General features: G+C 41.5%; 1 protein-coding gene and 1 pseudogene across 1 annotated transcript in view; both read left to right on the top strand.

Annotated features, from left to right (window-relative positions):
• Window positions 1-3,293: 3,293 nt before the first annotated feature.
• The window catches only part of LATS1 (large tumor suppressor kinase 1), a 38,999-nt gene continuing 26,844 nt past the window's right edge, over window positions 3,294-15,448 (top strand). Inside the window, exon 1 of the mRNA XM_070376852.1 lies at window positions 3,294-3,686. The gene's annotated coding sequence lies outside the window, so the exon portion shown is untranslated. The remainder of the gene's footprint in view (window positions 3,687-15,448) is intronic.
• LOC102274917 (nucleolin pseudogene) lies at window positions 7,796-10,212 on the top strand (annotated as a pseudogene).

The raw sequence follows: 15,448 nt of genomic DNA, 5'->3' as shown, positions 1-15,448 counted from the left end.
GTATCAGTGATACGTGAGTCATTAGTATTCAGCTGCAGTTGTTGAAATATTTGTAAACCAGCCTGATTTTTGACATTCAGCCCCATTCATTTATCTTGTTCACAAGGCTACTGTGAGAAAAACACCTGTGCTATAGCCATCCTATAGCACATTTGAATCATCCTATCCAAATTTTAGCATAATTGAAAAATTCCTTGTCCCTTGAGAATAACACTTCTATTTCACAGTATTGTGGAAACATCATCCATTTAATAATCCATTCTAGAATCTTGTCTAAGAAGCATACTAAGTTCACTAGTGTATAGTTTATATCAAGCCTTCATTTAAGCTTATGAGATCAAGATATCTAGCTCAGACTAGTTAGATGATCTGAAGCAGTAGATGTGCTCTTGTTTTACAGAAATGAAATCTGAGTAGACCCAAATTATGATATGCAACTGTTAAACTATTTCATTGGTATCATTCTGAACCACAATTAACATTTAAGTGGCAATACAGAATAAAAGAACTAACAGACTACAGTCTCAGTGGTAAAGAATCCACCTGCAGGAGACACAGGAGACTCCGGTTTGATCCCTGGGTTTGGAAGATCCCCTGGAGGAGGAAATGGCAACTCACTTCAGTATTCTTGCCTGGAAAAATCCCATGGACAGAGGAGCCTGGTGCCCTACAGTCCATAGGGTCGAAAAGAGACAACTGAGCATGCACACACATACTCGACTACAGTCATCTTAGCATCAAAACATTTTCAACACTTCACTATGTTAGAAGAGAAAGCCACAAAGGAGGTGGGGGTGAGAAGACAGAATTAGGGAGAAGAGACTAAAATCTAGCTGATCAGGTAAAAAATTTTAATTATAAACAAACTGTCATGACTGGACTTTGGGGGAAGAATGGTTGACAGCCCAACATAGCCATCAGATATGCATCAGTTTTCAAAACAATTTTTGTACAGGCCATGGAAATAAGCTGAACTTAAATTAATACCAGACTGTAAAATACTAGCTGCAACAAATCAAAACACAGACCTTACTCCTGCATAGTATGGAACCAAAATTTCTTAGCTAGAGATCCTACAAGCAAGGATACCTCAGTAGCAACGAGCACAACTCAAGCCCAGATTTAGTTTCTAACAACATTCTCCCAATAAAAGGGACCAAGACTCCTTGGAGGGCAAGAAATAAACCAGGTAGTTTAGAGCATTTTGCAGTGCCAGAAACTGAGAAAGTTTTTGTTGTTGTTTTTGTTTTTTTAAGCCCACAAGGATGGGAGTATGTCAGGGACACAGCAGTTAACTGGAAGAGCTCTTAACAGCCAAAGCTGGAAAAATTAGATCAATTTTAAAAACTCCGAAGCTATTAAAGAAATATCCATGAGTCCACATTGATAATGTTTGAAAAAAATTGGAGAGACAAATCTGCTCAGAATTCCAAATAATTTACCTAGATTCTCTGCTCTCAAGAAGGTGGAACACAATTCTCCACTCAGGCCTGGCATGCTGCGGTTCATGGGGTCACAAAGAGTTGGACACGACTGAGCGACTGAACTGAACTGAAGAGAATATGGCTACTCGCAGTTCAGAACCTTCCCCTAAGATATTATGAACTGGGAAGGCCTGTGTTCTCAGGACCACAGTGCTCTGCAGACTTCTTCCACGTGTGCTGCCTCTGTTCCTATAATTACCCAAGTATGACATTTGGCCCCTTACATTTTGTTGATAAAAACAAAATGAGACAACTTACTCTACATAAAATAGACAAACAACAAGGGTTTGCTGTATAGCACATGGAATTACATTCAATATCTTGTAATAACCTATAATGGAAAATAATCTGAAAAATATATACATTTAGAACTGAATTACTGCTGTACACCCGAAACTAGCACAATATTGTAAATCAACTACACTTAACAACAACAAAAGCAAAATAACCTTCCATGAAGCATTGAAGAACTGAATAGGCCAAAGCTGGACCAAAGGTTTTCCATCACAAAAAGACCTTCAAACACAATGGCATGTATTGTCATTCTTAGACTCCAACACTCCTAGGAGGTACTTCCCTTGTCTTTCACTTCTACCACCTCCCAGTCTCCGCCACTTTTCATCTTGGTGGTTGGTTCTTCTCTCCTGAGCACTCCCTTTCTTCTTTCCCTGCTCTTTTCTCCCTCGGCTTCACAGGAGTAAACCTCTTAATATAGAGAGAAATTTCCTGAGCTCCTTGAATTATCCTGGAGTGTTTCCCAAAGACAGTAGTTTTCGGAGAAATCCACCTTTAGGTTTAGAGAAATGAAGAACTTAAGTTCTGAGGGTTGGTGACAGGTGACAAGGTTCAGAGGGCAGTCTGCTCTTTCAGATACATAATCCTACAGAGGGCAAACAGGCCCCTAAACATTAGATTCACACTAGTCACAGAATGTTGAGGCTGAAAGATACCCTGCAGGTTACCTCCAGTTGAAGACAGTTAAGACCTAGAGCCACTTTGGGTCATATCTTCTACAGACTCTGTGACTGTGGAATATAGATTTTCAACCAACCTCTCCTGGAATGTAATCTTTTAACAGAGTTTAACAGAGTTTAACAGAGTTTTAACAGAGTTTAATAGAGTTAAACAGAGAAGTTCACATTTGAACTCCATACAGTAGCCAACAACGAATTGAACATCAGAAAAAAAGAAGTCTTAAATACAGTTAGTCTCCTCTAGTTAAAAAAGAATGAGATATTTGAAAATACTAACTATATATTTTCTAGAAGCAGAATTGGCAAAGGAGCTCTGTACAATGGGTGGAAAGGACCTTTAAACATAAACTCAATGATCTATCTGAAACTTTAATTCAATCTAACAAATAAAGCCTCTTCTCGCAGTCATCATTATCCCAATTACAGCAATAATGACTTCCTCTTATACCGATTCGGTTGGCCGATCAAAATCTCTAAACTCCCTAGTCTGTCCCGGTTCAAGAATATATTAATCCGGCTGATTCAGCAAATTCTTAAACTCGCCGATTTACTCGGGGAAAGTGCTAAGCAAAATTCTAGTTATTTCAAAGTCTCTAGAAATCTTGAATCCTGAACTTCCAGAGCTAGGTTTCAGAGGGCAACTCACTGCTGTTTCCTTCTGAGAAATAAACTCCTTCGGATACGCATCTTTTATTCTATATTCGGCCACAGAAAGAGCTCATATAATAAAACAGAGACACTGAAATACTTGAGTGGGCTTGGGAGGAGGGAGCCTGACGCCAGCAGACTGGGCGAGTCACCTGGGCAGCGCCAGGCGGGGGCGACGCAGCTGGCGGACACGCAGACTAGCGGGCGACCGCAGAGGGAGGGAGGCGGCAGGCGGCGCGCTCGCTCCCCACCACCAGGCGGGCAGAAGCCCCCAGTCCTCGGCCCCCGCGCAAGCGACGCCGGGAAATGCCCACATCCGGGAAACCTGCAAGGGAGTGCGGCGGCGGTGACACCGAGTGAAAGGCAAAATGGCGGCGGCGGCGGTGGCCTGGTGCTGAAGGGAGAGCCAGGTCCCCGCGACCTCCGCGACGGGCCGCGCTGGCCCGCGGCAGCCCCCCGGCGCCTCTGTCCGCCCTGCCCCCTCGGGGATACTTAGGGTCCCCGGGAAGGGCTCCGGCCGCCTCGGCGCCCGCCCTCGGGCCCGTGGCCGCTGTCCAGGAGCCCCGCTGTCCGCCTGCAGGTAGGTCCGAGGCTGGCGTAGCGGGTGGGGCGCACTCTCTCCTCCAGAGCCGGAGTTGGCGGGGCGGTGGCCGTGGGGGCCCACGCCCATCCCCGCTGGCGGGGGTCCAGGGGCTGCTGTGGGCGTGCGGGCCGCGGCGGCCGGTGCGGGCCCGATTTGGCTGGTTGCACGGACCTGAGAGGAGCCCTGCCCTGGGGAAGGGAGGCTTGGCCGCGCCCGGGGCTGCAGGAAGAGCCCCGGGCTTTGCGGCCTTGGAGGTTCAGGTTAGGCTGGGAGAGACCTGTGCCGCTGGAGGCCTTGCGCGGACTGTCTTCCCTCGCCCCTCCACCCTTATCCTCAGCGCGCTCGGGTCAGCGGTATTTAGGAAGGAGGGAAAAGCGAAAGGTGGTTCTGAAGGAAATGTGCAGCAAAAGAGCCACGGTTCTTTCATCCCAGAGGAACCAGATGCTATATACCTTGAACAAATGCTGCGAACTTATGTTTACAATCCTCTGCAAATAAGGTACTGTACATAGTTGGAAGGGGTAGGAGAGCTGGAGGGATCATTACGGAGTAGGAGTATGTATATAAACACAGAAAAGGAAGGAAAGGAAATTAAGGGGACACTGTTTAGTATAACTTCAAAAAGAATTTGTGTCACAAAGAATGACTCTCAGATGACTTGATTTCACTCCATTCTCTCCAATTGAAAGTTGTTTTCTTCAGTTGAAAGTACTTCTCTGAGGGAGCAAAATTTAATGTCTCTTGACCAGTATGTTCATATTACTCAAAATATAACGTCGGGTAGAAGTTATTCATAAATCTGGTAAGAAATAAGTATAATCTCACACACAAATAATATTGTTTCACTCCAATCTGGGAAATGGATTTGAATCAGAAGCTTATCAGGCCTTTATGGATTATATATTGGAGATTAAGAAATTTTTTTATCACATTAACTCCATGTGGAAGAAGAGGTAGGACTCTTATCATTGGAATGAATATTCTCTGCTAAGGTGTCTACATTTGTGATTTAATAAGTTGACAGACAGGTAAAATGAGCTTGTTGATTCTCTAAGGCAGTGGAGGAATTTGACTGATTTAACAGTAAAAGAAATAGCATTGTGTTCCCCTGATCAGCTGCTACTGCAAGAAACTAGATCATGGTACGTGCCAGAGAAGGCACATTTTTTGTGTGCTTGAATATTTATTGAATATGACTTGGCAGTCTTCAAAAGCAAATAACAAATGCTTCTGCTACATATTTTTGCTATGATACATAGATTTCCTTCTGTAGGTTCTTCGGTTTTTGTTTTTTAAGTTTTTGTTTGTTTATATTTCTGGTTGTGCCCGCAGGCTTTCTCTAGTTGTGGAGAGCGGGGCTGCTCTGTAGTTGTGGTGTGCAGGCTTCTCATTGTGGTGGCTTCTCTTGTTGGGATTCTAGAGCGTGGGCTTCAGTAGTTGTGGCGCTCAGGCTTAGTTGCTCTGCAGCATTTGGAATCTTCCTGACCAGGGATTGAACCTGTGTCCCCTGCATTGGCAGGTGGATTCTTATCCACTGTACCACCAGGGAAGTCCCTGTGTTTTTGTTTTTAATGCTTCGTCTTGTTACTCTGCATAAATGTAGAATTGGAATAGTTTCCACTCTGATGATTTAGTTTTCCTTCTAGATATTATGTTTAGATTAATGGGGGATTTTTGTTGACTGCAAAGTAATTTAGTCATTGGTCAACATTTTTATCAAGTGTAAATGGCAATCCTTTTTCATCATGAAGATAAAATATAGTGATTGTTTTCACTTTTGATAAGTTAGTTCTTAGAAAGTGAATTGGAGAAAACGTCATCAATATGCAGAGATTCTTGAATATTGCTGTATGAGCAGCTGAGGCTTTGCTGCTAAGATGGTACATATTACTGTTGCTGTTCTCGCAACTGATTTAGTCAAAGTATGGAGACATGCTGTCTTTTTATAAAACTAATTCCACCTAAGGTAACACTTTGAAATCTCTTGCTACAATGGCATCTATACTTCTTTTAAGCTGGACAAGATATCAGTGATGTTTTTTGAGACTTACACTTGTACTTTTTTTAAAATAAATGTGATAATTTATTTTAAAAGGAAGAAATCTAGGGCACATCATTGTTAATGCAGTCCTTTTATCCCTGGAAAATGGAACTCATACTAAGCTTTGAATCTCAGGGGGAAGGGTATGGGGGGAGCTCATTTTGTTCTTTGTGTACATCAGAAAACTCTCTTAGCAAGTTGGACTTTCAAGTGTTGGATAATGGGATAGTAGGAACAGTTATGATCCATAAGTTTGTTTTAAAAAAAAAAAAACACAAAAAACCTCTAATTTTGTATTGGGGTGTAGCCAGTCACCAATCTTGAGATAGTTTCAGGTGAACATCGAAGGGACTCAGCCATTCATATACATGTATCCATTCTCCCCCAAACTCCCCTCCCATCCAGGCTGCCACCTAACATTGAGCAGAGTTCCATGTGCTACCCAGTAGGTCCTTGCACATTTGATCAAGGTCTGAACTTTCTAAGAAATGGAGGTTTTGTCTGTCCAGTCTAACAAATTGAAGAATTCCTTCAGAGAATGTGAATCATAATCCCTTAGGAAGATGTAGGTATGATAAAAAGAGCCCTGGACTGGTTCAGGTTATGGTGAGTCCATTTCTAGCATGACTTCCAGCTGGCTATATGATCTTAGGCAGGCCACTTTACCTCTCTGGATCGATCTTCTCATCTGAAGAATACACACACACACACACACACACACACACACACACACACACACATATATATATATATTCCCAAGACATCTTATGCTCTTGTGATTTAGCAGGAAAAATAAGTTTTATTTGACTGTGCAAAGTGTGTTCAGATAGGATAACAACTAACATTTCAATAAAAACTTCATGAAGGAAGCATTTGAATGGTACCTTAAAGGCTGGGTTTCATTTCTTCAAGAAGAAATATGGCAGAGGTTTTTCCCAAGAAGAGTGAACAGAAAGGGTAAGAACATGAAAGTAGAAAAGCACAAGGTACATTAGCTGAGAGCAAGTAATTTGGTGTGATTAGAGTGTCTGTTACATCCAGGAGAATCTGGGTGGGTAAGATGGTGAAAAGAGTAAGAAGATAATAACATTTATTGAGTCAGGCACTTATTCTAAACATTTGACATGTATTAAACTTATTTAATGCTTAAAATAACCCTATTTAAATAGGACTGTTGCCCACATTTGAAGATCACAAAGCTAGTTACTAGTAGAACTGGGATTTGTACCCTGCTCTTCGAGCCAGATCTCTGGCTTTAATTACTAAGCTAAAGGAATCATTGAGGGCTCTGGAGTAGTGAGGTAACATGGTCAGAACTATATATTAGAAAGACTCATCTGGCACCAGTGTGGTATGGATTAAAGAGGTAAGCTATTTAGTGTGAAGAGTTGTTTTAAAAATGTTCTCTACTTCTTGAGTTTTCACATATCACTTTCACATTTGTTAATGCCAGGGTCAATTGTACATTGTTGGAGGGCTTGTAAATTAGTACAGCTTTCTGGAAGGCAACCTAAATAATAAGTATCAGAATTTTAAATACTCATTCTCTTTGACCCAGCAATTCCTTCCACTTCTAGGAATTTATCTTAAAGAGAAATGCTCAATAATTGGCACACAAAGGTTCCCCCCCCCCCAGTGGATTGTTTCAATGGTTACAATTCTGTAAATTTACTTAAAATAATTGAATTATGCACTTCATTATTTATGTATTTATTTTTGGCTATACCACCACATGGCATGTGGAATCTTAGTTCCCTGACCAGGGATCTAACTCATGCCCCCTTGCAGTGGAGGTCCCAACACAAGAATATTTATTGCCACAATTTTTATTAACTTTTATATGTACAAAGAACATGTGTATACATGTAAGCTATGAAGCATAATAAAATGAATACCCATGAACTCACCGCCCATCCTCAGAACTGGAATATTACCAATACAGTTGAAGTTATCAGTGTTTAAAACAGTATAGTAGATTTCGCCTCAGTCTCGAGCGCTAGCTGGCAGCCAAGCGTACGCACTTAGGGATTAGCGGCCGCCATCGACGGTGCTTAGGCTCCTCTGGGCTTGTCTGCGCCACTGGCTCGCCACACTCCGACGTCATAAGCCGCCATCATGGTAAAGCTTGCAAAGGCCGGTAAAAATCAAGGTGACTCCAAGAAAATGGCTCCTCCCCCAAAGGAGGTAGAAGAAGATAGTGAAGATGAGGAAATGTCAGAAGATGAAGACGATGAGAGCAGTGGAGAAGAGGTTGTTATCCCTCAGAAAAAAGGCAAGAGGGCTGCCACAACTCCAGCAAAGAAGATGGTGGTTTCCCCAACAAAAAAGGTTGCAGTTGCCACACCAGCAAAGAGAGCAGTTGTCACCCCTGGCAAAAAGACAGCAGCTATGCCAGCCAAGAAGACAGTTACACCTGCCAAAGCAGTGGTAACACCTGGCAAAAAGGGAGCCACCCCAGGCAAAGCAGTGGTAGCAACCTCTGGTAAGAAGGGGGCAGCCACCCCAGGCAAGGGAGCAAAGAACGGCAAGAATGCCAAGAAGGAAGACAGTGATGAAGAAGATGAAGATGACAGTGAAGAGGAAGACGATGATGATGAAGAGGAGGATGAGCCAGCAGTGAGGAAGGCAGCTGCTGCTTTTGGTGCTGCTCCTGCCACAGATGATGAGGATGACGATGATGAGGAGGAGGAGGAGGAGGAGGATGAGGAGGACGAAGATGACTCTGAAGAAGAACCTATGGAGATTGTACCAGCCAAAGGAAAGAAAGCTCCAGTAAAAGCTGTTCCTGTGAAGGCTAAGAGCACTGCTGAAAATGAAGATGAAGAGGATGATGATGATGGCGATGAGGAGGAAGAGCCTGTCAAAGAAGCACCTGGAAAACAAAAGAAGGAAATGGCCAAACAAAAAGCAGCTCCTGAAGCCAAGAAACAAAAAGTGGAAGGCACAGAACCAACTACGTCTTTCAATCTCTTTGTTGGAAACCTGAACTTCAATAAATCTGCTCCTGAATTGAAAACGGGTATCAGTGATCTTTTTGCTAAAAATGATCTTGCTGTTGTTGATGTCAGAATTGGTGTGTCTAGGAAGTTTGGCTATGTGGATTTTGAATCTGCCGAAGACCTGGAAAAAGCCTTGGAACTCACTGATTTAAAAGTCTTTGGCAATGAAATTAAACTAGAAAAACCAAAGGGAAAAGACAGTAAGAAAGATCGAGATGCAAGAACACTTTTGGCTAAAAATCTGCCTTACAATGTTACTCAGGATGAATTAAAAGAAGTGTTTGAAGATGCTGTGGAAATCAGATTAGTCAGCAAGGATGGGAAAAGTAAAGGGATTGCTTATATTGAATTTAAGACAGAAGCTAATGCAGAAAAAACCTTGGAAGAAAAGCAGGGAACAGAGATAGATGGGCGATCCATTTCTCTGTACTACACCGGAGAGAAAGGTCAAAGTCAAGACCATAGAGGTGGAAAGAATAGCACTTGGAGTGGTGAATGAAAAACCCTGGTTTTAAGCAACCTCTCCTATAGTGCAACCGAAGAAACTCTTCAGGAAGTATTTGAGAAGGCAACTCATATCAAGGTGCCCCAGAACCAAAATGGCAAATCTAAAGGGTATGCATTTATAGAATTTGCTTCATTTGAAGATGCTAAAGAAGCTTTAAATTCATGTAATAAAAGGGAAATTGAGGGCAGAGCCATCAGACTGGAGTTGCAAGGACCCAAGGGATCACCTAATGCAAGAAGCCAGCCATCCAAAACTCTCTTTGTCAAAGGTCTCTCTGAGGATACCACAGAAGAGACGTTAAAAGAGTCGTTTGATGGCTGTATTCGAGCAAGGATAGTCACTGACCGGGAGACTGGATCCTCCGAAGGGTTTGGTTTTGTAGACTTCAACAGCGAGGAAGATGCCAAAGCTGCCAAGGAGGCCATGGAAGATGGTGAAATCGATGGAAACAAAGTCACTTTGGACTGGGCCAAACCTAAGGGTGAAGGTGGCTTTGGTGGCCGAGGAGGAGGCAGAGGTGGCTTTGGAGGCCGAGGTGGTGGCAGAGGTGGCCGAGGTGGCTTTGGTGGCAGAGGCCGGGGAGGCTTTGGAGGGCAAGGAGGCTTCCGAGGATGCAGAGGAAGAGGAGGAGACCACAAGCCACAAGGAAAGAAGATGAAGTTTGAATAGTTTTTTCTATCCCTGTCTCTCCCTCTTCCATTTGAAAGAAAGGACTCTGGGGTTTTTACTCTGTTAACTGATCAATGACAGAGCCTTCTGAGGACATTCCAAGACAGTATACACCTCTGTGGGGGTCTACTTGGAAAACCGTATAGATAACATTTCAAGGGAGGTAACCCTGTTGGTGTTGACTGGATATTCGTATAAACTTTTTAAAGAGTGATAGAGCTAACCCTTATCTGTAAGTTTTGAATTTATATTGTTTCTTCCCATGTACAAAACCATTTTTTTCCTACGGAGTTTGTTTGTTTGTTTTTGCGTTAGGGGGTGTAAAGGAAAGCAGAACGTTTTATCATGATTTTTGCTTCAGCAATTTTGGGACAGATTAAAAGTCCTAGAACTCTAAAAAAAAAAAAAAAAAAAAGCAGTATAGTAGCAAAATATTGGAAATAACCTAAAGGACCATCAGTAGGGGATAGATAAATTATGATACATCTACATGATGTAATTCAATATAGTTATTTGAAAAGTTGAGTTTGAATTGTCAGTTTCTTCCATTCCATGATACCATTGCTGCTGCTAAGTCACTTCAGTCGTTTTCGACTCTGTGTAACCCCATAGATGGCAGCCCACCAGGCTCCCCCGTCCCTGGGATTCTCCAGGCAAGAACACTGGAGTGGGGTGCCATTGCCTTCTCCGATGATACCGTTAATAAGTCTAAAACAAGCAGTCTGTTTAGTAACAGTTTTTCAGGGCAAAGGGAATAAACATGGTTTTTAACTAACCTTCAGTGGCATTCACTTATCCCTTCAATTGTATGCCTTTCAATTTTTTTGAGCCTCAGCCTTATTCACATTCAGAATCTGGAATTCTTCTCATTTACTTTGGGCTTCATATAACATAATGGTGTGTTGCTTTTTATAACCCTAGCTAATAATCTTCAACCTCTTTATTGTCTTTATGATTGAGTATATAATATGGGGCATATTGAAGAATACTGGAGTTTTGTCTTTCTTTCCTTTTTGCTTAAACTCTTAGATTTTTTGATGGTTTTTTTTCTGAGTTGAGTGAGTTATTGCTAGAAATTAAACAACTCCTGAAGGTAACTCAAAAGGTTTTGACAGATATTTCATGTCTGAGTGTTTGTCCTTCATAAAAGACTCTTTCCTTTGAAAATTCTGTGATCTCACCGAAATTTGACAGCTTTTTATGCCTTTAATTGCATTGCATATTGGATGACAGTTTCTGATTACATAATGTTACATCATAGTGAAATCTTTTTGAAGGCATTTTGAACATTAATCAAAGGTCTAGATTCAACCACATGTGGTGCTGCCAGTGAAAATAATGCAGTTGAAGTGACAAGGAAATTTGACCTTTTACTTACGGTCAAGTTACGTGTGTTCTCTGCTGTTCCAGATCTTCTCTGCTTTGGAGCTGGCAAATTGCTTTTAATATTGATTTTAAGATATGCTCAATTTCAAAAATGTTAAAATGTGGAAAAGCATGTATCTTGGAATCAAGAAAACACTATACTTTCTGTCCTAGAAAGACATCGATAGTACTTTGTTATTCTCTTGCTAGCATATTGGGCCCTAAGCAGCAGTAGTTAGGTTCACACACAGGTCCTGTGTTCCGTATGTCCAGTAATCTCTCCATCAGGTCCAAATATAGCTCCTCTTGGTCCAAGATCTGTGAAGTTATCCTCACTCTGGCTGTCTGTCATCCTCTCTGTTACCTCTCACTCACCGTGTACACAATGGTAGGACAAGGATAGGAGGGCCATCATAAGCACTGCTATTAGAAAAGAAGAATGGGGGACTTCCCTGGTGATCTAGTGGTTAAGAATCTGCCTTGCAGTGCAAAGGACACCAGTTTGATCCCCAGTCTGGAAGATCCCACATGCCAGGGAGCAACTGAGCCTGAGCTCTAGAGCCCGAGTGCCGCAACTACTAAAGCTGTGTGCCTGGAGCCCTTGCTGCACAAGAGAAGCCACTGCAGTGAGAATCCCTTGCACGACGACTAGAGAGTAGCTCCTGCTTGCCACAACTAGAGAAAGCGCAAGTACAGCAGTGAAGACCCACCATAGCTATAAACGAATAAGTAAACCTTTTTAAAAAGGAAAAGAAGAATGGGAAATAGCAGTTTCTGATAAAATAATTTTAAAACCTCCACAGGCAGATCTTGTGGAAGCAACCAGCCCTGGAGGAAGAGGAGATTCCTGGGAGGAACTGCCTCATCCTTTGTTCTCTGTTACCATTGGCCATTGTCCTCCAAGAACCAGGGAGTTCTTTTTCCTTTTCTATCCTTGGTCGCCTATGAAGTGTGAGCTTTGGGGAAATATTCCTCTTTGGAAGGTGCAAATCTTTTTGACTAAGTCACTGCTCAAAGAAGTTAAGAGCCCAAGGATTTTTATTTTATTGCCCAAGAGCTGAAAGTTTTTTTAGTTTGAGCTTGAATGGTTAACAAAACAGTTTCCTCAAAGTTAGAAAGCCTCTGATGTGTTTAGTTCCAGTCAGTTCCATGTGTCAGTAACCATACAAAAGTTCACAGGTTTTAGGAACCTCATCCAAAGATTTAAGAACTCTCATTTCTCTTCTCAATTGGTTATTTGAGGGAAGACCATACCCTTAATGTTGTTTTTCGTTTGTTTTAAGCCACTGGGGTACTTGAGTCAGCTAAGAAGTTTCAGTGAGCATCTGCGTTCAAAATCTTTCAATTCTTTCCCTTCGTGTTTCGGTCTAAAAGCAAGCTGCTTTTCCAGTTCTGTAAGACTTTAAATTTCTGAACTCTATCCCTTTCTATTTTTGTTTACAAATAAGCTGCTTCTTTCATGACCTTATCATTTATTTATAATGCTTTGCCAGATAGCCAATAGCAGCCTACATACATTTCTAAGATTCTCTTTTCCAAACTCATTTTGTGGAACTACAAGTTCAGTAGGACTCCTTGTTACCTTGTAAGTTATAACAGGCAAGTCACTTTATCAAATATTTTGCTACTGTGAAACATGGTTCTCCATTTGTCCAGCCTCCAGTATCGTTCCCTTGAAGCCCTCGGCCTGGCCATTTAGCCAATACCACGTTATGTTTGTGTTACAGCAGCACCTCATGTCTGGGTATCAACTTCTGTATTAGGATAATGAGAGACTATGTATACAGATACACAGTGGCCAGATCATATACGAAAATCAAACTGTGACGCACAGTCTTAGTGGCAGTAGTCCCAAAGAGTCAAGTCTTGATCAGTAGTTGTCACCTTGCCTCAGGACTGAGCAGAGAAAACCACATATGCTTCCCAAAGCAATCAAGATGCTGTACTTCTAGTTAGCTGGCCTCCAACTTCCTTATGGTAGAGCATACTTGAAGTCTTTCCTCTTTTTTCAGTATAAAGTTTTTCTACTCCCATGCCTGCCTTTGAGTCTCTGCTAAACACAAGTGATGGTGGCTAACTCCCTTCCTGTAGTAAGCTCTGAGTAAATAGACTCTGCTTGTTTTGGATGGTCTTTATTGCCACATAATACTAAACTGTTTTGTGGTAACAAATCCCAAAATATCAATGGCTTAACACATCAGAGATTCCTATCTTGCTCACAGAGCCCCATGGGAGTCAGTAATAAGCCATTCAGTGGCTTAGGGACCTACAGTGCCTCCATAAATAGGAGGCTGCCATCTCAAAATGTCACCTAGATTGTCACTGAAGCAGGAAAATGACAGATGGAGAACCACACCAGCTTTCAACTGCCTCAGTCCAGAATTGACTCACAGACATCTACTTGCAGGGCTTTGGCAACTAATCTGGGAAATAGAAGGCAGCATGTCAGTATAGTTTCTGCCACAGAGATTAATAAACAATGATTGAAAATAAATATATGCCGTATTTCCTCCATTTCACCATTTCTGAAGTCAGGTGATATAGATCATCTTGTAGTTGAAATGAGCATTTAAATACAGAAACTTTGTAAAACAATTATATTCCAGTTTTTTTTTAAGTTAAAAAAAAAAACTATGTTTCTATTCCCCTTGAAAAGCTAATGTTGAAACGATATTGTTACATGGAATTGATAGTTTCTTTAAAGAAATCCTGTGTGTTTTAGTGTAATTTGTATTTGAAAAAGAATAATTTGTAGCAGAACCATTCCAAGATCCAGAGTCATTTCCTTTTCTTTATTTTTTAACTTTCAACATGTTTTGGAAAATTCAAGTGTACACAAAAGTAGAGGAAATAGTATAGTAAACTCTCAGGTACCCGTCACCCAGCTACAACAATAATCAGTTTATCACTACTTTTGTCTCATCCAAATCATCATAAAATCAGATTATTTTGAAGTTCCAGGCATCATATTTATTCACAAGTATAATATTTCAATGTGTATATGAAAAAGTGTAAGCTAATTATTCATTTATGTAAACCTAATACACACTATTACACATATCCCAGAACTCAGTCATTTCTATGACTATTGTGCACTCACTTGGATGTTAGGAATGTTAGTAACTACATTTGAGTAATTGTCAAAGTACAGAGTTAAATATCAGTTCATTTCAGTTGCTCAGCTGTGTCCAACTCCTTGCGACCCCATGGACTGCTGCACGCCAGGCCTCTCTGTCCATCACCAACTCCTGAAGCTTGCTTGAACTCATGTCTATTGAGTCTGTGATGCCATCCAACCATCCCATCCTCTGTCTTTCCTGTCTCCTCCTGCCGTCAGTCTTTCCCAGCATCAGGGTCTTTTCCAAGGAGTCAGTTCTTCACATCAGGTGGCCAAAGCTTTGGAGTTTCAGCCTCAGCATCAGTCCTTCAATGAACATCCAGGACTGATTTCCCTTAGATTGATTGGTTTGATCTCCCTGCAGCCCAGGGGACTCCCAAGAGTCCTCTCCAACACCACAGTTCAAAAACATCAATTCTTCAGTGCTCAGCCCTCTTCATAGCCCAACTCTCACATACAAATATGACCACTGGAAAAACCATAGCCTTGATTAGACAGACCAAAGTCCTTTGTAAATATAGGACTAGAATTAATCTCTCTGGTTCAGCATTTTCTGAAGTATAGTACACGGAGCATGAATTTCATAAAATGCTGTGGAGGAAAGAGTTCCTTGGTCATTTAAGTTTGGTCAACATGACATTCTTTTCTTGTAAATTCACATGATAATGTAAAAGAATAATGTATTTTGTGTGTTGTGATCCCATTTTGATTAAGAGTAAAATTATTATAATATGCAGTATTAATAATAGTGATTTTAAAAAGTAGTGATTATGTTGCTTTCCTTCATCTTATATATTGGATTGGCCCAAAAGTTTGTTTGGGTTTGGGCCAACCCAATCACATTACTATAAAACTGAAAGCTTAAAACAGCATAAATGTATGCTTTTACAGTTCTAGAGGCAAAAATTCCAAAATCAGTATCACTGGCCCAAAATTAAATCATCAGTGAGGCCACTGTTCCTTAGAGGTTCTAGGAGAAAAGCAGTTCCTTGTCATTTCCATCTTCGTTTGGCTGCCAGCATTCCTTGGCTTCTGGCTGCACCCTCTAGTCCCTGCCTC

Source organism: Bos mutus, chromosome 9 (assembly GCF_027580195.1).
Source record: "Bos mutus isolate GX-2022 chromosome 9, NWIPB_WYAK_1.1, whole genome shotgun sequence".
NCBI lineage: Eukaryota > Metazoa > Chordata > Mammalia > Artiodactyla > Bovidae > Bos > Bos mutus.
Note: the sequence above shows the minus strand (reverse complement) of the source record. Positions and strands in the feature narration are given on the sequence as shown.